We start from the raw sequence: 25,164 nt of genomic DNA on the forward strand, positions 1-25,164 counted from the left end.
CAGGTTCTTCGTCACTCCAAAGTTCTTCTTCAAACTCTTCAGTTGCAGAACGTTTTCCTGCTTTGCTTTTGTATGGGACAGCTTCTGTGAAGACATCTTTGTCGATATTAGCAAATGAAATCCTCCGGTTTGGCCAGTCCATTATAGCTCCGGAAGTTGCTAGAAAAGACCATCCGAGAATCACTGGATAAGTTGCATCTCTCGTCTCGACAATGTAGAAGTCGACAGGAACTATGCAATCTCCTATTCTCAAAGGAATTTCATGAGCTATTCCTTGAGGTGTTGCATTAGAATCATCAGCTAGGCTAATCTTTGCTCTAGTCCTGCGCAGGTGTCTAATACCAAGTCTCAAAGCAATTGCCTTGGACATCATGTTAAGACAAGCTCCAGAATCACATAGCACGTTTTTAAACATTTCTCCTCTAATAGAACAAGAGATAAGAAACTGACCTGTAGTCTTGACCTTATGGAGAATTCAAACTTTCCTTTCTCTGTAGGTGTTGGCTGGTGTCTCAAACGCAGAATAGGATTCACAAAAGAAGGCTGCAGCATCATATTCAATGATTGAATCAATGTACGGCATCTTTATTTCGCTGCACGTCTGGTCCTCTTGGATTGAAGAGTCAGCTGAATCTTCAACACATTCCTTTGCCATCATACAAGGTAATGATTCATGCCGATCTGGTTCTTCATCTGAAACTTGGTTCTCTTCTTCCTGAGTTGCTTTTTTAGGTGCTGGAGGCTGAAGTTGGGACAGAAGGTGTATTATTTTCCTCTCAAAACCCGGAGGAACATCTGAACGACCAACTCCCGCGGTCAGAGGAGTCGCGACCGCGGGAAAAGTGCTCTTGGCCGCGGTCAGGACGCTTGGACCCGCGGCTCCGGATGAAAATTGCTCGTAGTCCGTCTCTTCCTTCTTGTACTTGATACGAAATTCTCCTGCATCTTTATTAGGTAGACTAGCATCATATGAACTCATACCAGGGCGTTGATGTGCATCTTCATCAGGATCTTTGGGAGATTTCTTAGAAAACCTCTCAATTTGCTCAATGTTGGGCATCTGCTCCATTCTCGCATCAATCTCCCGTGCTTTGAGCTCGAGTTTGTTCAGCCTGTGCTCGATCTCTTGCAACTCTTCGTCTGTCTTCTCTCTATACCAGGAGGCGGATTCTCTGACTTCTTTAATCTCCTGTTTTGATTCAGCAATATCACTTGAGTTTTGTATGATGTCATACCCTTGTCTTGTCTGCTCTGTTGCGACTTGGTGGATCATCCCAGCTAGTGCTTGTGAGTCCTTGTGGGTTTGCTCTTCCAAAACTCGAATATGGTTGGCCATATCATCGAATTTTCTGTTGAACTCTTCAGAGATTGAATCAATTTTCTTGAGCAGGGTGTTCTCGATGAGAATCTGCTAATCAAGGAACTGGTTTATCATCCCTTCGAGGCGTCCCAAACGTCTGCTTATCCTCAAGTTTTCCTCTTGCTGACTAGGGTTCTGAAGTGGAGGATTATAGGCGTGTGGCTCGAAGTAGGTCGGAGGAGGGCCATAAAGATCTTCCCGGCGCCGAACAGTCTCTCTGCGCCGGTGGTAAGGGTGGTTTGGCTGGCTGTATCGATCCATGTAGCTAAGATTTCGGCCTTGGTATTCTTCTCTGCGTCTTGTGGCTTGAGGAGTGTTATAGAAACCTTCCTCATAGTGTATATTTCGATTTATAGGATCCATATCTTCTGAAATGGAAACAAAATAACCGAAAAATGGAAAGTTACAGAAAAGGGGTTCTAGAGTCGATTTACTAACCTTTCTCGGGGTTTTGCAAAAAAGAAAACACGTGCCTTCTCCGGCAACGGCGCCAAAAACTTGATGGTGGTTTGGTGAGTGTGGGGTGTCAAGTTTTACCCTAATTGAAATCGATAGCCGCAAGTGCACAGCTGATCAATTGTAGTACTTAGGGATCGAATCCACAGGGAAGGAGGATCTTTTGCTGCAAAAAGCCTTTGAAATAAGTTAAAGTAAGGAAGTCTAGAACAAAAACGGTTTTGTGGGGGTTTGGTGGTGTGTTTAAAATGTAAAAACGAAATATCAAAAGAGAGTGCGGAAATTAAATGGCGTAATTACTAAACTTAACGAAACTAAAAATGATTAAAACGGATATTCTAATGCGTAAATGAAAATGAACTAAAAAGGAAAGACAATATTGAACTAAAGCTTAAAAAAAATCGGTGTAAATCAATAGAGAAGAAAGCGTCGGGGTTCAGGGAAGTTTTCTCAGGGGTACGAACGATTCAAAACATTGCTAGAGAGTAAATTGATAAGATCTTAGCTTAAACTTTTCAAACTGGAGTCACGGACGTATGAATACGCCACTGTCGTGATCATAGACAACTATCTCTCTCAACCCTGACCAGTAGGTTTCCACTCTGGTCCTGGAAGAGAAGAGATGCATTATGTTTAAGACTCGTCCTAATTCACAAATTGCCCATAGGTAGGTTTCCACTCCTATGTTTGTTTTGCTCTCCTAAAATAGATCTGATACCTGATGAACATTTTCGTGTCACCAAGCATCTGGATCAGATTGTAGTTCATGACGCTACCCTCATGCAGTACAAACGAATTCAGAAGAAAAAGTTCTAAGATTCAGCTCAATAGCCAATGGAATCCTCACCGAACATATAAATCCCCATCGAAAATCCCTTAATCCCAACAATAAAACTACTCAGACATAATGAACGAAATTAAAGACATAATATTAAGAAGTAGAATAGAAACCGAAATTGATAAAGAAAGAACAAGGGTTCAAGAGAACAAATCTCTCTCTCCCTAAAAGCTAAAGCAAAAACAATAAGAATATGAAGTAAATATTTCGGTGGTGATAGGTTACACCATTTCTAGGGCTCCTAAGACATGTATTTATAGTGCTCAAGACCTCTCTGGACGTCACTTAGGGTTTCCAAATGTGGGCTTCAGAAATGGGCTTTTTGGGCTCGGAGGTTGAAGGCCGCGGTCGGGACAAGTGTGACCGCGGTGGATGAGTGATTTGCCGCGGTCGGGATACTCCTGACCGCGGGAAAATGCTTGTTGGCCGCGGGTGGAAGTGCTGACCAGCTGGTTTACGGGACATCTTGCTCTTCGCGTATCTTTTGATTGAACCGTTGGATTGCCAAGCTGTAAAGTGCACTGGAAAGTTGATACTTCCGTCTTTAAGGTCTCCAAATTTGAGCTGGATCAGACGGTGAGAAGGCCTTCAATCAGGGGTGAACTTCTGACGGTTTGACTCTGAGCTGAAATCTGGTTTTCTATCCATTTTGTTAAGCTTTTCCCTAAGTTACCTGAAAAGAGTCTTGAAACTACAAATACAAGAAAAACGTGATAAAAGTACTTAAAAGCAATTAAAAACATAGAAAAAGTATTTCAAAACGATTCATAAAAGTGGTCAAAATACAGTGTTATCATGGCACTCGAAAGACATTAACTCATCTTCTGATGATCCAAAATGGCATAATAGCCTTGATAGCCCACACACACGCATATAAATCTGATGTCTATCTTTATACCAAGCTAATGCAGAACCAATGTTGTCAAAACAATGTCCTGTATTTTAGAAAATATGTTGTGAACTTTACCGCGTATTATGTAAGAAATATTATTTCATAAATAAAATGCTGTAATATGAGATTTAAAAACACACAGAAAGTCCATCCTTATTTATAAGAATGTCATTCTCTGGTTTTGAATATATGTAAAAAAATATGGTTATTTGTGTGAGTTAAATAAAAGGAATAGTTAAATATATTGCCACTCTGCATCCTTCATGGATTGTGATCTCCCTTCTAACCCGTCTCATGGTTGGAGGAGCATCATTGCTGGCAGGGAAGTTCTTCGTCATGGCATGGGATGGCTAGTAAGCAATGGTGAATCCATACGAGTTTGGGAGGATCCATGGCTAAGCGTAACACTGCCCCTTCGCCCATTTGGACCACCCACACTGGAAACAAAAGACCTGCTCGTATCAGATCTTATAGATCAAGTTGGGAATACCTGGAACTGGAGTCGAATCCAGGAAGTCATTCCTGACTGCGAGCACCTGATCCGACTCCTCTCCCTCAGCTCCTCTCGCCCGCCAGACAGATTGGTTTGGTTACCCTCGAAGAATGGCAAATATGTTGTCCGTTCAGGCTATGGCATCACCTCTACAGACCATATCCCCGACCTCCAAAAAGCATTTAACTGGCAAAAGAACATATGCCGACTTCGCACCGCACCTAAGATTAAACACTTCTTGTGGAAAGCTGCCGCTGAAGCTCTCCCGGTTGGTGTCCAACTCATTAGTCGAGGAATTCAAGTTGATTTTGCCTGTAAGATCTGTGGTGCACCAGAAACGGTTACGCATGTTATCCGAGACTGTCAGTTTGCTCGAGGTGTTTGGGAATTAGCGCCGCTGCATGAACAACACCACCTCACCACTATCCATGTCCTTGAGTTCTTGGCTAGAATACCTACCCTAACTAGCCTCCCACCATCAAGATTATTTGCGGCCTCACTCCCAGCTTAGATCTGTTGGAATCTTTGGACAGCCCGCAACCGACAGATCTTTTCAGATACGGTTTTCTCTGAGCAAGAAGTTCTCACGAAAGTGATTTCGGATGCGCGCATTTGGCAAGCAGCTCAGGAAACAATTCACCACTTGACGCGTACACCCCCTAAAGCGCCACCCGCCATTAAGCTCGCTAATATCAGCTGCAACGTTGATGCAGCTTGGGATGCTATGTCTTGATCGTGTGGATTGGGCATCGTCTTCAACTACAGAGAAGAGAACCAAACACTCACTTTCTCGAGCTCTCGGCGCCATGTCTCCTCGGCTCTCGCAGCTGAAGCCTGGGCTATCCGCGAGGCTCTTCTCCTGGTGACTGAACGAGGATGTGAAGAGATTCAATTGCTTTCGGACTGTCTGTCCATCATGAATTCTCTCCAATCTCAGGACTCCCTTAATGAGATCCATGCTATTGTTTCCGATATTCGTCTGTTGACGATATCATTTTCTTCTTTCTCTATTACTTATATCCCCCAGACTCTTAATACCGTGGCGGATTCTGTAGCCAAAGCAGCTCATCGAGCTCTCTTAGACAATATTTTTTGAGTTAATGAAGTTTAAAGTTTGACAAAAAAAAAAACAAAAGCAAGAGCATTTATGCTTAAAGGAGTTTTTTTTACATAGAAAATAGATAAAGAATTAAATAGTTTTTTTTGTTCAAAGAGAGAATTAAATAGCTCATGAGGGCTTTATTAGACTAAAAAAAAAACTAGACAAAGAAAAAACTTATATAGAAACCAGTCTCAAAATGGATTCTTAGATTAATCTTATAAAAAAAGGAGAAGTTTTTGATAGCTAACCTCAAAGTTACAGTGAGAGCTCTCATAAAAAAATATTTATACTACTCTACTCTAAACACATAATCTTTCTATAACATGTAGGGTCTGTAATTAGGCGTATATTTATAATTTGGCGTTATTACTGATTCTATATTTAAAATTATAATTCAATTTGGCAAAATTTATTATGTATTTAAGATTATTTTAAATGTAAGTGACAAAATTATTTATTTAGCCACACATTTATTTTAAATTAAAGGCTCCTTCATTGGTGACAACTGACAATACTAACGTTTCAATATTTTATTCCATATAATATTAGATATGGTTAACATATCGCATATATGTGAGCCTCGTTTGCTCCCACTTGTGCATTTTTATTTCAAATGCTTTAAGATTTGCTATGTGGGGGATTACGTGATCTCGTCTATTGATGTTTGATGTTTCATTGTAGGAAAGGTTCTATCTTAATTAGCAGAAATTATCCAGCATTAGTAAAATTTGAATAATTTAAGAGGCATATTCCATCGATATCTATACCATTATTTACGGAGTTATTTTAATAAATAAGCTTTATTTTGTAAGAAATTATATAAAATACCATTATAAATTAGAAAATTATTTCAAAAAAAGAATATATAAATATGTAAATGAAAATTGTATTTAGGTCTTTAAGATATTAAAATACATTATATTATCTTAATTATAATCAATCCATATATATTTAAGAATAAAATCTATTAAATTTTTTAAAATATTTTTCATTTGTGTCTTCATTATTAATTTGTATTATATTTGACATTCAATTTAATTATATTTAAATAATTAAATTAAAATGTGTTTTGAAAATTTCAAACAATAGTTCTTTGCAGGTTGATCCAAAATATTTTTACTCCATTACGAAATAGACTAACTAGGCGGGTTAGTCTTCTTTGAAAATCCCATATATAATCGTTAATAATACATATTATAAATTATTAACTAAAAGTGATAATCTGATCTCAAATAAAATATTCAAAATTAAATTCTTATATATAAGTATCAATATATATATATTTATATTATAATCTATGTTGATATGTATATAAGTATAAATATATTAACATTACAACACTTTTATATTTAAACATTATGTATATATTAAACTGTATAACGAAACTAACTCAAATACATATCTGATGAATATATGTATGTAAAAATATTGATCGTGCGATATTTATATATAAGTAGGAATTTTCATGCCAACAAATTTTAACTTAGCCAAAATTTTAAAACTAAATTGTATAACAATTTTTAAAAAATAACCCGCACTGTGTGCAGGTTAATTCCTACTATGTATTACTTCTGTTTATTACAGACATAGAACTTGTTTTATGTTTGATGTTGTAGACTTGAAATTCAATATTCTTTTTGAAAGTCAAATAAAAAGAAAAATATTGCAAACATGAGTTAGTATTCAAACTATAAAATATATAATGCTATAAACTAGAAATTTAATTCTCTTTGCAATTTAAGTTTTCAAGTCTGCCTACTCAATTCAATCCGAAAACCTAAACATCAATCCATTTTGATTAATCTAATAAAATTAAAGATTATATTTAACGCAGATTTGTTTAAGGATGCCATCAGCTTCAAGTAGCAATGAAGGCACCCTTGCTATCCTCCACTATTGGGAGTGAGGAGCCTTCTGTGCCAATCATAATCTTCTCGTCTCCAACTGCCACTTTTGTACTTGGGGTGTTTGCGGTTTGCCTCCTCTCCTATTCTCACTGGACTGTTCTTTTTGGATAAGGGAAACTCTGGTCTTTCCTTCCAAATTATCTATTCTCCCAAATTGCTCTAAATTGAATAACAAAAAAGCTCTAAGTGATGCCACTTTCTCCTTTCTTTTTTGGTTTTGATGAGGACATCATAAGCAGCAAAGATCATGAAAGAGGCTGCAAAAGTCACAAGAGCAAAGGCTAAACAGCTTAAGGAGGCACTTAATAGACTGATTTCAAGACATTTTGAACAAGGAGAGCAATCAGAATTTTGCTGGAGATGTTCACTATCACGTCCAACCCACTTTAAACCTAATACAAGCCTAAGAAGGCCCATAATAAAGCACTTTATTTTCTGCTTAAATAAAGTGACGAAAATGAAGTTCAAAAAACATACTGTATTTGAAGATCAATAGTCACTTTTAAGTCTAAAGGTTGAATTCTCAATCAACTATATTTCTTTCTCTTTGATTTTCAGGACAATTAATACTTAGCTTTGTTTTCAAGTTTTCTTTTCCTTGATATATTCTTGTAAGATCATTTGATCAAAACAATCCTACTTTCTTTATCAATCTTTTCTTTTGTGAGAGCGATTCTGATAACACCGTATTTGTATCCATTTTCACCATTGATTTCAAATGCTTTTTCAAAAGTTTTAATCAGTTTTATGAACTTTTATTATGAATTCCATATATTTGTAGTTTCAAGGCTCTTTCAGAAAACTTAGGAAAATGATGGCAAAATGGAAAAAATACACATTTTCAGCTCAGAGTCAGACCGTCAGAAGTTCACCCTCAAATGAAGACTTTTTCACCATCTGATCCAGCTCAAATTTGGAGAAAATCAAGAGGAGACAACAAGCTTTCTATAGCACTTTACATCACGAAGATCCAACGGTGCAATCAAGAGATTTCAAATCTCCAAGTACAAGGATTGATGGGAGAAATGCGACGGTTGTTGAGAGTTGAGATGGATGTCATTCATGAGAGGTTGGATAGAGTGCAAAGAGAGGCACACGTAAGGCAGCTACGAAATTTGGTTGATAGGAGAGAAAAAATATAACCAAGACGATCCAGGACTGAATACAATGAACAAGAGATTGACTATTATAGTCAAAGTTCCCGATCATCTAGGGGAAGCCGAAAGGGACCACTACATGCTAGAGAAGGCATGGATCAAGCTGATGATAAATTTGGTGGAATTAAGATGACGATTATATCATTTCAAGGGAATAACGATCCAGATGCATATCTAGAGTGGGAGAAAAAGATTGAGGTTGTTTTTGATTTCAAAAATTACTCTGAGCATAAAAAGATATGAGCCGCAGCCACTGAATTTTGTGATTATCCTATTAATTGTGGGATCAGTTGGTGACTAGCAGGAGACGAAATGGTGAGTATCCCATTGAGACATGGGCTGAGATGAAGGCTGTGAGAAAACGTTTTGTGTCCATCCATTATCGCCCAGACCTACACCAGAAACTGAGAAGGCTGAATCAAGAGGAACCAGAATTCCAAAGCACTTTACATCACGAAGATCCAACGGTGCAATCAAAAGATACATGGAGAACAAGTTGACCAAATTCACCAGCTCCGGAAGACTCTCACCCACAGCAAACATGTATTTTACCTGCTTTGGAAGACTCTCACCCCCGGTGGACCTAAGGACAAGCCACAAGGTCCAACATCAAAGCCCACTTCGCCATTCCTCTTCATAGAAGCCCTAAATGAGACATGGAAGACCTTAGGACCTATAAATATATTTCTTAGCAGTCTTAAACGGGTGTGTACTCCTATAATGAGATTTTGAGTCACCAAAATTTTTTTTTCTAGAGTTAGGCGATGGAGATGGTGATTCTTCCCCAGATCCATTGTTCTATCTCTTTTCTATCTAATTAAATTTTCTGTTTCATCTTTTGAATTCTTTCATGTCTTTTATCATTCCTTGCATCATGTAGATTTGTCCCAGAGAGTCAAGTTGTTTAAAGAGTTTTCGATAGGTACACATATCGATTAGGATTTCTAAGTTTCTAGACCATATTCTGGATCTCATCTCTTTTAAGTTGTTCATATTGCATGAGAGTAGACTGATAACCTATTCTCTGAGCCTAGGATAGATCAGAGCCACGAGAGTGCTGTAACAGATCATCCATACCTAGCTTCAGAAGAACATAGTCGCTATAGGAGTCGAGAACTACCTGTGGAGAATATGTGAGCAGAAGAATTCAATGTCTAATGCATGATCTTATTTCTGGCATGAAAGCGAGAGTTAATTGTCAGATCTGAGTGATTAGTTGATTAAGATGGCGATAGTTGGTTAATCATACACATGTCTTTTCTAGTTCCATGCAGATCCCAGAAACAGATGAAGATGAATCGCCTGGAAGCTAATTGGAAATGCTACAAAACATCGATTAGAGTAAACTGGAGAAGTCTAAACCGCCACCTATGAGTTTAGAGTCTATAGTTTGAGTCGATATGTTTGAGATATTCTTTTAAAAATTCATTTTGCATTGCATCTTATTTCTTGTGAATATTAGATTAGGTTTAGTTTAGGATTCTTTACCAAAAACCCCAAAAAACCCCATGAGTTTATGACTTTGTTTACTTTCCAGTTTGGTGTTTCTTGCAGATTAGACATCCTCCCTGTGGATCGACACCCTAAGTTTTATAACGTATATTTGTGCACTTGCAGACACTTGGGTTTTTTAAATTTAAAACTTTTTGAGGACCAACGGGCTTGTTAAAAACAAACCCTAGGCCCGCAAGCCCATCAAGTTTTTGGCGCCGTTGCCTGGGAGGATTTTAGTCTCTGGAGGTCTAAACCCAGGAGGTTGAAGCCGCAGACAACTATATATATGTCGAGTTTCTGCCAAAACAACATAGGAAGTAAACCAAACTCATAAACACCCTAACTTATTCTTTTTCTGCTTATTATTTATTCTGTTCGCCCTAGTTTCAGAATCCTTGAATCATGGATCATCCGAGAAGAAACCCTATTCCCGAGCAAAGGTTTTGCAACCTGTGTGAAGCTCCCTGCGCATGTGAATCACCATCCAGGCCTGATTCCGATCATCATGTTCGGCCAGATCATCCGAACCATCACCATGGAGACTCGCAAACTTCACACCACCGAGATGAGCCCTATTCGCCACACCTGGTTACCCGTCGACCATCTTACCCCTTACCTCATCAGATTCTGCACCAGAACACTGAAGCTGATCGATTTAGGCTCCAACTAGATTGATTAGACACCACACTGAATGAGTTTCTTGATCTACAAGCTATTGCTGAATCTAACCTTTGTTTGAAACTGGAATTGATGTCCTCTGATTTTAGCAGGAAGTTCGAATGTCTCTCTGATCAAATGAAGACTCTGGAGCAACAAAAACTCAAAGATAATGTAATTCTAGAGCGGAGACTGATAACACATGATTTTGACCATTTTTATAGATCACTTTCAGTATCTTATGCAGGTGTTTTCAATCACTTTTGAAGGTTTTATAAGTGTTTTCCATGTTTTGGAGTTTTAAAAGACTTTCAGATTACTTTGGCAAAAACAATGCAAATTGGAGAAAAATTCACTTTTGGCCAATTTCGGATTGTCAGAAGTCTCACATCCGATGAAGACCTTCTCACCGTCTGATCAAGCTCAAATTTGGACAAATTATAGCGGACACAACCATATTTCCAATGCAAGTGAAATAAAAGCAATCTAATGGTTGGATCATAAGTAATCTTCAATTTACTGAAGACATGTTCTGCAGTCTCGCAAAAGAAGCAAGAGAAAGAATGAAGTTTGGGCATCATAGACCAACCATCGCGGTCCAGGAGCTCGTGACCGAGGTGAACAACATCCTCGCCACGTCTCAGAGCCCCAGCCATGGTGGACCTACATTTACCAGCCTGGGAGAGCCCAATTCTGCGACAAGCCCATTTTCGGCCCAATGGCCTGTTTTCAAGCCCAACTCATTATCTCTACAAAAGAAGCCCTTAGGACGACCAGAAACACTTAGAGACCTATAAATATGTATTTTAGAAGACCTAATTTTGTGTGTGCTCCTTTCCCCTTGATAGGGAGGTACCCAAATTTTGTTTCTTAGGTTTCGATTAGGGAGATATAGATTTTTCTCTTGAACCTTTGTTCTTTCTTTTCATCTATCTATTCAGTTTATGCAATCTCTTTTACTTTACTGCTTTTCTATTTCAAAACCAATGATGATGTTGTCAAGCTCAGCCATGTCTAGATGTCGTAATTCAGCTTTCTTATGGTCCATTCTGCCCTGAGCTCTAACTCCTATGGAAGATGACAAGCCTTAACATAAACAAGTTGAAAAGTTGTAGTACCCAATGGGGTTTTGAACGCAGTTCTATATGCCCAAAGAGCATCATCAAGCTTTGCTGACCAATCTTTTCTTGTTGGTCTTATTGTCTTTTCCAAAATTCTTTTGAGTTCTCTGTTTGATACCTCCACTTGGCCACTCGTCTGTGGGTGATAAGGTGTAGCTACCTTATGTTTCACTTCATTTTTCTTCAAGAGAACCACCATCACTGATGACGAGTCATGGAACACCAAATCTTGGAAATATGATTGACTTGAACATCTTCATTACTACTTTTGCCTCATTTGTTGGGCTGACTATGTCTTCTACCCACTTAGACACGTAGTCAACAGCAACAAGGATGTACTTGTTTCCAAAAGACGAAGGAAAAGGACCCATAAAGTCGATTCCCCAAAAATCAAAAACTTCAACTTCTTGAATGAAGTTTTGTGGCATCTCATTGTCGCTTGCTGATGTTCCCTTGTCTTTGGCAAGCATCACACTTAGATATGAATTTATGGGCGTCCTTGAACATGGTAGACCACCAATAATCAGCTTGTAAAACCTGCGCTACAGTCTTCTCAGTAACAAAGTGTTCAACATAGTTAGATCCGTGACAATGAAAAAGGATTTCTGGAACTTCTTCTTCGGAGATGCACCTGCGAAACAAGTTATCTGCACACTGCTTATAAAGATATGGTTCATCCCAAAAGTACCTTCTAACGTCACGCAAGAACTTCTTTTTATTGTAGCCAAAGAATCGTGGCGGTTCGACCTCTGCTGCTAGGTAATTCGCGATATGCATAAACCAAGGAAGCTTGGAAGGTTTTGCCTTTGGAGGTGGGGTTGGACGTGTCTCTGGGGTGACTACTTTAGCATTACCATCTTTCTCCACGTCTTCAATAAGGTTTTGAGAAGTCAATGTTGAGCTTGCATCGGGTGAGATAGTTTTGCCCTTAGATTTCTTTGATTTGCGCTTAGATTTTCTCGCCTTGTGCTTCGATTTTCTTGATTCGACAACTCCCTTAGGCTGGAATGAAAGGGCTTGTATAGAAACGTGTTGGCACCTTTCCTTGTTATCTCCAGGGTCTAAAATCAACTTGTCTTCCTTGTAGATGGTTATACAGTAAGAGCTTCCACCACTACAGACTGCAGGATAGAAGATTCTCTTTTTGACTTTAGTAAAACAAACTCTTCGGTTGGGATAATCAACAACTGCCCCCACTGTTGCAAGGAACGAACTTCCAAATATCAATGTCCTAGGAGAGTCATTTTCCATCTCAAGAATGTGAAAATCAACAGGAACAAGACACCCTCCTACTTGCACCATCAAATCCGTTACGAAACCGTATAGAATCGTACTTGAATTGTCTCCAAACTTAACAGAACCGTGAAGAGGTTTGATATCACACATCCCCAGATCGTTTGCAACTGCTTTGGACATGACATTCACATTTTCTCTTGTGTTACATAGAGAGTCAGAAAATTCCATACCTTCAATTATGCAGGGGAAGACAAACTTCACCGAATCATTTATCTTATGAAGCTTCCTTTGGTGTGGAACTTTGCCTATTGCATCATACTCTTCAGGACATGCTGGAGATTCAACTTCAGTGTCCTGATTGCTATGAATAGGCGTGACTTCTCTCTCAGCATCAGTGTTTATGACATTGCAACGCCACATTGGATTGTCTACGGTTTTTCCCGGAAGGTGACCATCTTGTCTCTTCACACTTTCTCCAATTTGTCTGATTTGTTTCTCGATCATCTTGACATGAGTTGAGAGGTTAGTGAACTTCTGAAATGACTCATTGTTCTTGTTGAGGTGATCATTCATGATGTATAACTTGTACCCAAGATCATTCATGTTGTCTAACTTAAGCTCAAGGTTGCGGATGTCTCAGGCGATTTCTTCATGTACCTCAGCGATTCGTCTCTCCATAGCTTCAGTGATTTTTGAACTATCTATGATTTGCGATAGCTGCACGTCCATGCTATCAACATGAGTGGAAAGAGCTTCAAATTTACCATTAAGGTCAATGTATAAGCAGTCCACTCTTATATCCACATCGTCTGCTAATCTTTGCAGCTTCATAAGAAGTGGTTGCACCATAAGCTCGAGCTTGTTGTCTTGAGAGGTTGAGGATGATTTTGGAGCAGATTGGAGATTCATATGGGCGTGATCTTGTGCTCCAAGTTGATGATTAATCTCAGCTGCACTAACTGCTTCACAGACATTAACAGAACGCTGCTGATTTTTGAAAAACAATTTCACCATGGCTTTAAGTTCTTCAATTTCCTTATGATCATGGGAAGTAGAACATGACGTTCTTCCTTGATCAGGAAAATTGTTCCTGCTGCTTGTAGCAAGATTATCAATCAAGATGTAAGCTTCTTCCACAGTCCTTGTCATGAAGTTTCCATTGCTTGCTACATTTAGAGGTGCCTTAGATGTCAATTCAAGACCTTCGTAGAAGGTGTTCAAGATGCATGTCTCTGTAAAACCGTGGTGAGGACATTCCATAATGTAGCCTTTATAATGATCCCAAGCTTCATGGAAAGGTTCGTCTCCTTTTTGTTGGAACCTATAAATCTTGTCTCTAAAGAAGTTTGATCTAGAGGTGGTGTAGAAATGGTTAAGGAAGGCAGCCTTGCATTTGTCCCATGATTCGAGTGAACCAGGAGACAAAGACTTGAACCAAGCACGCGCCTTATCACAAAGAGAAAATGGAAACAACTTGCTCTTTATGTAATCTGCAGGAACTCCGATGGATTGCTTGGTACTGCAGATTTCTTCAAAATATTTGAGATGGTCCATGGGGTTCTCCGATGCATTGCCATGGAACCGGTTCTGCTTGACCAATTTTATGAGCTTCGAGCTTATCTCATAGTCTACATTAATGAGTTGTAGACTAATGGGAGAACGGTTCTCATAGAAAGCATACAGAGTGTTATAATCTCTTAGAGTTAAGCGAGGAGCGTTATGGAACCTAACGTGCTCTTCAACGTTTTGCTGGACGTGGTGGTTATCTCTAAGCCTATCTAAACCTTGCAAGTGTCTATTGTTATCGCCCATCTCTAATTTTTTTTGTGTGTGTGTGTGTGTTTTTTTTAAATTAATTAATTAATTAATTATATATTTATATATTAATATATATATTTTTCGTTTTTTTAGTTTATATATATAATTTTATGTTAATATATATATATATATATATATATATATTTATAGAAAATAATAGATATTTTTGTTTTTAGTTATATATATATATAGAGATTTATATTTTTTATTTATTTATTTAATTTTTTTTTGTTTTCTTTTTTAGATTAATTTATATATATATGTATAGATATGTATATATAAAATAATAAATATTTTATTTTTATTTCTTTTTTCTTTTTTCAAAAATGAACAAGAGAACGTACCTTAGACTCGATTCTGACCTGAAACTCGTAGGCAACGTTAAAGGTCCCCACCAACGGCGCCAAAAACTTGATGTGCTTAGGTTTTAACCATAGTTTTCTGCAAACGCACAGATGTACGTTGTAGTACTTAGGGATCGATCCACTGAAGACCAAGTAACTGCAATACGAGTTTACTTGAGATGAGAACTGAGCTAAGATGAAAATATGGGTGTTTGTTTGGAGGTTGTGAACAGTGACGAAAATAGAAAATAATAAACTTAAAAACTAGTAAACAATAAGATCAAATCAATATGAGAAGGTGTTGCGTTAGGGAATTTGCCGGGAATCATAGACTAGCTAACAAGAGAATTAAACATAGAGTTTTCAATAGATTGTTCCTGAAATCAAACCCAGACTAACCTACTCATGTAGTATTAATCACAAATCAATTCACTCAGATTTACTAAACTCCCATTCAGTTCTCTAAGTGTCTAGACAAATTAGTTTGATAATTTCACAAAACACTTTAGATCGACTCACGCCGTCTAAGAGAATTTGTTCATCTAAATAGGGTTAATCGATTCAACAACACTTTCGGTGAGTAAATCAAGCTAATCGCAGTAGCTAGATTATCGATCCAAGCCACATAATCGAAAAGCAGATTTAGACGAAGAAATCTAAAGATAAACCCTAATCTAATAAACCAGAAATCAATCCATGAATCCCTTTGAAAAATCCCTTAAAACGCAACAAGGGAATTACTCAATCATAGTGTATAAAAACATCACATAAGTATTGTAGTTTGCTGGAAATTAAATAAGAGAAAGGTAAAGAACGAAGAACGAGGATGAAGGCAGATATCAATGGTGGCTCTTTCGACGACTCCTTCTTCTCCCGAAGACGGCAACTCAGAGGTATGCGGCTCTTCTCTGCTCTCTCTCCACGACTTGGTCATTAGAATGACCAAAAACGAGTATATATAGCCTTCTAATTCGTTGGAAACGTCTAGGGTTTGAAGAATAAGTAGTGGGCTGAACTTGGGCTTCAATTAGGTCACTTTCGGACGTCAACGTTGTCTGGCCGCGGTCGCGGTGTTCCTGACCGCGGGGAATCATGGTCTGGCCGCGGTCGCGGCCTATGCTCTCCTTCGAGACTGCATTTTCTGTCTTTAGTACATCGGGAATATCTGAAGATCTAACCTTTCGATTGTCTCCAAACTAAGTGCATCAGAAAGCTGGTTGTCCCCTCTATGTTGTCTCAAATTTTGGGGATGATCAGACGGTGAGAAGGTCTCCATCGAGTGTCATACTTCTGACGGTCTGCATTTATCCAAAATTGCTCATTTGTTCCAAATTGCACACTTTTAGTCAAAGTTTCCTGAAAAGTCTTTAAAACTCTAAAACATAGAAATCACTTAAAAACCATTGAAAACAGAGTAAAAACACCTGTATAAGATATTAAAACGATCCATAAAAATGGTCAAAATCCGGTGTTATCACACCCACACATAAAACACTAAAAACAGGCAAATAAACTATTTCTTCTGATCTGATCCTAAATAGATGCACAAAAATAACAAATGATAAATACGAAATCATAATTTATCAAATCGAAAAGTATATTGTGATGTACATATGATTTTTGTGCGTCTATCAGAAGAACAGAAAAAAAAACAGTTTAGAGGATGTGTGTGTTTTCTATTGAGTTGAAAAATCTTCTCTTAGATGATTTAATTTATAGGATAATTCGAGACTGTTCAATATCAAGTTATATTTGACTAATTTCATTCCCAACATCATATGTATAAAAAATAAAATTAAGTTACGTTTGACCGCATCGTTATGAACGTGATTTCATCGTCATATATAATACAATCCAATATTTACTTTAAATTCACCTATTGTTAAATTAATTCAAACCAAATTCAATTAACACATCAGTCCTAATACTAAATAATCCATGTATACTAAAGCAAACACGACAACAAAAGCAAATTTGTTAAAGGCCTGTTAGTATTGGATTGTCTATTTTTTAAAGGCCCAATGAAAGATTTATTACATATAAAAACTAAACTGGCCAAACAAATGCAATATTCAAATTTATTACAGTTAATAAACTCAAACATATTTAGAAAGCAATAAACACACAATAAGTAGAAACACGAAATATCAAATATATTTAATATAATATGACATAAATAATATAAAGATGTTTAGTATACTTAAACATAAAGTCGTTATTACAAACATAAAGGAAGGACATTACTTCCATACCGATAATAGATTGTCCATGAATAAAAATGTCTAACTTTTAAGCATTGTTATCCTTTGCAGCTTTGATCTTCGAGTACATATCGGTAAGTCCAAACCTGAATATATATATATATATATATATATATATAAATGCAAATCATGTTAATATAACTGGTACATTATATTGCGATCAAAAATATAAAACGATTGGAAACTTACATGAACATAAAATTCTGAGCCTCGGTTATTTCTGGGTTGAACTGTAATCACGACATACCACAACAGTCCTTAAGACCATCTCCAATGTATTCCTCTATTTTTGACTCTAAAATAGAGGAACCCTATAATAGAGATGAGTTTTACTCAAATGTATTATTCTATTTTTCTAAAACAAATATTTTAAATATATTTTATTTTTTAAAACAATTTAACCCCACTTGTTTTTTTTTTATTTTTTACAAAACTTTTAAAACAAACATTTATTCAGTAATTAAAATTCATTATATCAATTAAAATGAAAAAAACATAGTAGATTTTGGTTTAAAATCATTATCACTATATTTTTGTTTTATCACTATATTTTTGTTTTATCACTAATGTATTAAACCACTAGTCTTTTTTATGTCAAAATGAATAAGACTATAATGTTCTATCAAATACTGACTTCTTTTAGGTATAATAATACATTTGAAATTAACTTTTATAAGTTTTGTTGTTAAATTTGAATTTATATCATTTATACTGTTTGTTTTAGTCATAAATAAAAAGATTTGAAATCTAAAAGACTACTTTATAAATAAAAAAGTTCAACTATATTTTAGAGTAAAAAATAGAGGTCCACCAAATATAGAGGAAAAAATAGAGAAATGCTATTTTAAAAGTGAAAATATAGATGAGTTGGAGAGGTTTTACCTCTAAAATAGCATTTAGAGTTAAAAATAGAGGTGGGTTGGAGATGCCCTAACAATGTTCTCTCCTATCAAATGTGAAAATATGTGTATAAAATCTGTACAATATTTATATATTTTATATATAAAAAACTGTAACTCTATATAATTATTTGACTTAATTGCAACTATACTTACCTTTATAATTATCGATTCTCCATTCACTAAGTAGACAAAATACCAGATCAGTTGTTCTAGCATTCCATTTTTTCACAAAGGTAGTTGCCATGCCGTTAAATGCAACACACTTAATGACAACATTTCTGCACAAAATTGTAAATATGGAACATATCAATATCATCTTGCAAAATACAAGTAATGCCTATGCCAAATGTACTAACCTTGCATTTCGGAGATGGAATTCAACAGATAATCGTCTCGTATTGGTAGAAATCGATTGAACATTCAGAACAGGTTCAACTTTACCGACATAGTCTAAAATCAAACTATTATGGAAAATGATAATGAATTAAATCATATTGATATATAACTGGTAATATGGTAAATAAAAAAATAGAATATAAATTACCAACCGGAACAGATTTTTCAAGTTTGCCTTCCAATATTTGTTCAAATTCCTTCACATCCAGAAAAAGTGAGTTGGAGAGAGGTCGAAGTCGATCAACCTTGGTATGTCTGGTCAGGACGAGATTGCAGTGATGATTTGTAAGTCTCTCAACCCAGTTGTTCCAGTCGATGTTTCTCACTAGAAATCCGCTAAATTCGAACCAGTCACCTTCGTGACATGTACGAAGGTAGTAATCATGCACCAAATTGTAAGAGGTTGCATGTATTTTGTTGCTCTATACAAACCAAACATTAAAACACGTAAATCAAAATTATGTTATTAACAACAAAAAAGGTTGAAAATGAATAATATGTATAAAATCTAGTTGTTCTTTTTAACACAAACTTCTTCGTCGACTAATATGAATTCAAGTTGATCTTGTCCATACATATCCTTGACGATCCATCGCTTGTCTATCATCACAGGAATAACGTAGCTATATTTAAACGGATTGATATGCGATACCAAATTGTAGTAAGACATTACCTCAGAACAAAAAATGGACTAAGTGATTTTTGTTTGTATGAAAATTTGTTAGCGATTTTTGAGGAAAAAAAGAGAGAAGATGTTTAGTGATATGATATATAAACGACGGTAGTAGTTCTTTCTATATAATGCAGTTGAGAGAAACAATAAATGGTGACGATTCATTTAAGTATATTGGTTATCTTTAATAGAAATATAAAATGCATTAATCTTTAGTGTAATGATTACCATGGAGAAAAACAAAGTATCTAGTATCTCACATATCTATGTAGAATCAGTTATAGCATATGCCTATAAACTTGTTTATTATATATCTTCCTAAATCGTAAGTACGCACGGATATGTTATAGTTTGAAACTTAGGAAATTTTTTACATATAAATCTAACATATCTTATAATATTATCAAAGAATATCAAATATATAAATTCATTCATTATATATCTATATAAATTATTTTATTATATGGTTTCATTGCCCTAAAGACTGATTAGTATCATTCAATTATACATCATTTTATTTGTGTTATTATATGGTTTCATTGCATGCAAGGTTCATCTTTAGGGTTCATGTTCTAAAACACAAGGAATTTAGGTAAGGATTTTCTATGACTCTGAAACTAGGATAGACACCTGTAAGTTTAGCCAACTTTCGTCACCCTAATCATCTTATCACTTGTTCATGACAATTAACTCTCGCTCTCATGCCAGAACAAGATCATGCTTTATAGATCGGAATCCATCTCTGCTTACGTATCATCCGTACGTAGCTTTCGTCTCCTACGATGGGGACGTCCATAAGATCCAGTTCAAGCAACCCAGATACAACACTCTCGTGGCTCGGATTAGACCTAGGATCGGATTCTGGGTGATCAATCCAGAATTACCGCTTTGAGATTTGGATGAATAGGAGAATCATGTTAAAAATCGAAATCCTTTTTCCTAAAAACCTAGATGTCATTCGAACATGGGGTCCCTTTGGATTACCCTTTCACCCAACTAGGTGACTACTCAAACATGGCTGAGGTAGACATCATCATCGGTTTAGAACTAAGAAGAAGAAAAGTAAAAGAAACAAAGTTGCAGAAAAACTTCTCTTATTGAAGACATAATGGCGATGGAGAGCTTCTACAAATGCATAAAAATAAAACCTAAAACTACAAATGAGTTCTCTCTCAAAGAGAAGAAAGAGGCTCTCTTACAAAAGACCTAAAAATGAGTATTTATAGTGTTTCTCCAAGTCTTGGGCGTCTAGGGCTTGTAAAATGTGTGCAGGAAGTGTCTTGAGCCTTAGTTGGGCTCCTGAGGTTTGGAAATAGGTCCATCGGGGGTGAAACCTCCTGAGCCGCGGTGGGAAGAAGGCTGGCCGCGGGTGAAAGCATTTGTGCTTGACTGGACTTGTGTTGGTCGGCCTTCAGTGTATTGATGATATCTTGAGATCTAACCGTTGGATTGCTTTGATTCCAAGTGTGTTGGAAAGCTGGTTGTCTCCCATATAATGTCTCCAAATTTGGGGATGATCAGACGGTGAGAAGGTCTTCATTGGTTGCCAAAATTCTGACGGCTTGAATTTATCCAAAAATGTACTTTTGCTCCAAAAATGCACTCGAAAAGTCTCAAGTTTCCTGAAAAGCCTTTTAAAACTCCAAAACATGGAAAAAAACTTATAAAAACTTTAAAACTGAGTAAAAACACCTACCTAAGATATTGAAAGTGATCCATAAAAGTGGTCAAAATCAGATGTTATCAACTCCCTCAGACTTAAACGTTTGTTTGTCCTCAAACAAAACCAAAGATCTGAACCTGGAAAAGAGGTTTGAAAATCGCAGGAATTAACAAAATCACAGAGACCATGCTTCTAAACTAGAGTTAGTCATTATGCTCAAATCAAGGATAGTCTAGAAACTCTCACCAAAGCACAAGCATAACTAGTCCGTTGATCCGTCATGCGAAAGTCTACACACTTAAACATATCCTCCAGTCACTACCTCTTAACATTCATTTATAAGTTCCAGTGGTTCTCATCAAAAGGAGTTTAGCAAGGTATTCAAGGCTAGGTATTCAAAATGGCTGTTTAGAAGGTGAGGCTTTTAGTGTTTAGGGTTACCTTTTCTGGAGAGACAATACATTATGCAAAATAACAGGAGAGGGTGGAGTTGTTGATATCCACAGTTTCCAGTCATATTCTTCTTGCTTTGAGATTCTTGATCTCCCTTCTTCAGGTTCTCCTCATAACTCCTCTAGACTTAGATTTTTGTCCAGGTTTTAAAACCAATGCTCACAAATGAATACTTGCAGCCTTTGCTTCAAATAATTTCGGCTACCCTAAACTCTTTACGCTTTAAGTTTCCTTTCCTTTCATTTTTTTCTCTTTTTTTGATATATATATTTTTTTGAAAGGGGAAACCGCCTATGGATTGAGAGTCTTAGGAAGCACGAAATTTACCTTTAAATTCAAGCTTTTTGAGGCACATTGAGCTCTGATAGATTCTTGATGCTTTACTTTCCCAAATTCTTTCAGTCTTCTTCTTGAGTAACTGAAAACCATGTTGCTCCTCTCTCTCCGGCGTTTTTGCACATATCTGTCGATATAAACTAAAGAAAGAATGCATGAGGTTTAAACATAAAGGTTTGGGTAAAGGGTGTGGTACCAGCTAAAGATGAACTGGCCATCTAGAACAACAAAGAGTGGTAATAATGATGTAAAGATGTCCTAGGTGTGTATCATGATGCCTGCCAAAACCAATGATGAGAAAATTAAATGTCAAGATTATGTTCAAGTGAAATGAGCTAGTCTATCCTGTCAGGAAAAGCCTCCATGAATAGAAATCCTCTGGTGGGAGTTCGTAGTGAAAGTACTCTAGCTACTGCCTAATCTAGTACTAACCACAAAAGAAACTAGCATGTAAAGTCTAGAAGCACATGGGTCTTACTCATCATAGTTTTGTGTCAAACATTCCTGAAAAATACTCAAGGTCTTTTAATAAGCATAGAAAATTTTAAAGTTGCAGAAAAAGATAAGAAACAAAGAAAAATGGATTAATACGAATAGACATCCTCCCCCAGACTTAAATCACACTGTCCCCAGTGTGAAAAAGTTGGTGAGAAGATGGTGAAATAAAAGCAAAAGAGTCTAAAATAAAAAAAAAAAAAGAAAAATGATGATAGAACCGTGGGTATGATGTGGTGATGGATAGGCGCCTATGTCTCATGGCTGTCATCTGTCTCTATAGATGAGGAATCATCATCAAACCGGCGGTTCTTCAGTAGTCTCTTCATGTGCCTGTTGATCTTCTCTTGCTGGTCAAGCTTATTCTTCAAAGCTGCAAAGTCTGCATCATTCCTAGTGGATGCTCTGATATGAGAAGAACTGGCTCTGGATGAAGATGGTGCAGGCTGAAGTCTTTTGCTGTTTGCAGCTACCTCTCTCTTGGCTTTTGCAGCCAGAAATTGCTTCATGGCCAAAGGTAAATGTGGCAAAGATGGTAGGAAGTCGCTAGTCTCTGGTTTCCATCCTGGGTCTGAACCATCTCGGAGACGGGGCATTGAATCTGATGGAAGAAGGACCCTGTACTCGGTGGAACTGGTGGAGAACTTGTAAGCAAATCCAATTGGGTCCATCTTGGCCCTGGTGATAGTCCTGTCTCTAGAGAACTGAGAAAGATCAAACCAATCCTCTCTAAGAGGTGTCTCAGCTGAAAAATCAACTCCTGCTGCTATCATAAGCGAAGTAATGATGCTCCCAAAAGCTGGTGAGTAGTCCTGACAATCAGATGTAAAGATCTCATGCTTAACCTTCACTAGGTTCCTTGCAATGATACAGGCAAAGCAAGGAAACCTGGGGTGATCTGCGAATGGTAGCTGTAGTGTTACCAACTCTGGCTTAAGGACATTCACTTGATTGGCTCGCGAAAACACAGTGTGTGCTAGTAGCTTATGAACATAGCGAACAGCAGGATGAGAGAGTAATGATGCCTTAGACCTTCCTTTGTCATAAACTCCATAACCCATCAGCTTCCAAAGATCCTCATCTGGATTCTTCTCCAATGCAATTTCATCACAATAAGGCAACTTCAAAGCATCACATATCTCTAAGATGGTAAGAGAGTAAGGATGACCTCCAATAAAGAAGGAGAGTGTGCCATCTAGTGCTATAGGAGTAGCTCTCTTCTTGTAGCTCAAAGTTGCTGATGCAAGGAACTCCTTGGTGTGGTTCTCATAGGTCTGAAAGTTCTGCTCCATGAATGATCTTATTCCAAGTCTATCAAGATACCATATCATATCTTCTCTGATTCCAAGCATCTCAAGAGTTGAGTAGTCAATTTCTGGAGTTGGCTTGATCTTCAGCTTCTCAAGCTGTGCCAAATAGTTGATGTCTAGGTCAATGGCTTTACCAACAAACTTCACTTTCGGCTTAGAGGAAGACTTGACTCTTCGAGGGAAAGATAGCTGAGTGGAGGTTCGCTCAATCTCTCCTGAAAAGATTCTTCTTTCCGCGGCAATGAAGGTGGATAGAGGTTCATCTTCACATAGTTGTGTCTCGTTCAATGCATCATATGTCTCCTGCGAATGGGGCTTTTTCGCATGAGGGCTCGTTTTGGTTCGAATCAGACGAACTTGAGAGAGATCCATGACCTGCAAAAACGAGATTCTCGAGACAAGGGATAAATCAAGCTGCTTTGGTATCAATTTTTATGAACAAGGTGTTTATAGAAGTATCACAAACGCATTATCATGACAAACAAGCTGTAAATGCATCAACCATTACAAAATCTGAGAATTTCTAGTCAAGTTCGATATACTGATGTTCAACACATGAGATTTCTAAATCAGGATGATGTTTTATGCTCAGTCACATGTAATCTAATCTGATTTTCTGTCAACAAGAACCAAACAATCCAGATATGCAAGCTGAACCAAACAGATCTCCAAATTTCGATTTGCTCAAAGTCTCAAATCTTAGATTTTCGAAAATTTCAAATCTCCATGGTCTAAGTGTTTAATCATGCAATTAAACTACCTAGTAGTCTAGCCTTAAGTCCAAAGACAGTTTCCAATCTTCCTAAGGTAATTTTCTACTCATTCTAAAAAAACCCTAAATCTGAGTTCTTAAGAAAAAGTGAGAAATTTGAGTTCATACCTTACTGAAAGTGATATGTGATGATAGATTTGAATCTCCTTGGAAAAAGAGTGAGATATGTTCGAAAATTTGGAAAGGATTTGTCAATTTTGAAATCTGTCTTTTTCTCCAGATCTCCAAGCTTGTTGGGGAAGATGAAGAGAAAAGACATTTTTGATATTTTAAATCCTTTTTTTCTTTTAAAAAGGTGTTTTTCCTAAGAAAAAATTTATTTTTCAAAGTTTAGAAGACTTACCTGGCGTGTTTTACACGGAAATTATGCTTTGGGAACTTCCCGCTTTCCCGTAATAAAACGGAGAATTGAAATTCCGGTTTACGGGAAACAGGGAAAACTCGCCTGGGAGAAAACGGTGGTCGGCCGCGGGTGGAATGCATGCGGCCGCAGCAACGACGGTTTTGGCCGTGGGCGAGGAACCTGGACCGCGGCTGAGGAGGGCTTGGCCGCGATCAATCCACCCGCAGCCGCGGCAGCGACGGTTTTAGCCGCATGCGAGGAACCTAGACCGCGGCTGAGGAGGGCTTGGCCGCGGCTGGATTGATCACGGCCGCGGTGAACCGTGCTCCGAGAACTCCCGGTTTCTCCCGTTTTCCTGCTTTCTCATCCAATCTTTTTATATTTTCTGATTTTTTGAATGTTTTTGGTTTTTCTGGGTTTTATAAAAGCCTGAAATGCATAAAAAGAAAAGAAATCAAATAGAAAAAAAAAAAAATCATACCAAATGGGTTGCCTCCCATTAAGTGCTTTTGTTTAAAGTCTTTTAGCTAGACTCTTGGCAGGATTAGGATTGAGAAGAGGAGACAGGATCCCTTGAATTAAGAGTCCTTGGGATCCTTCTTAGCCTGAACTTTGGATTTCCTTCATCTTGAATCAAAATCTCTTTCCCTTTATTAAAGAGTTTTGCATCCTTGAGGACATGTTT

General features: G+C 37.2%; 1 non-coding gene across 1 annotated transcript; it reads left to right on the plus strand.

Moving 5' to 3' along the window:
* Window positions 1–13,950: 13,950 nt before the first annotated feature.
* Window positions 13,951–14,061, plus strand: LOC112087695. Its single transcript, XR_002900240.1, has one exon. It is a non-coding gene; the product is annotated as a small nucleolar RNA R71 (small nucleolar RNA).
* The last annotated feature ends 11,103 nt before the right edge of the window (window positions 14,062–25,164 follow it).

Source organism: Eutrema salsugineum, unplaced genomic scaffold (genome assembly GCF_000478725.1).
Source record: "Eutrema salsugineum unplaced genomic scaffold, Eutsalg1_0 scaffold_17, whole genome shotgun sequence".
NCBI lineage: Eukaryota > Viridiplantae > Streptophyta > Magnoliopsida > Brassicales > Brassicaceae > Eutrema > Eutrema salsugineum.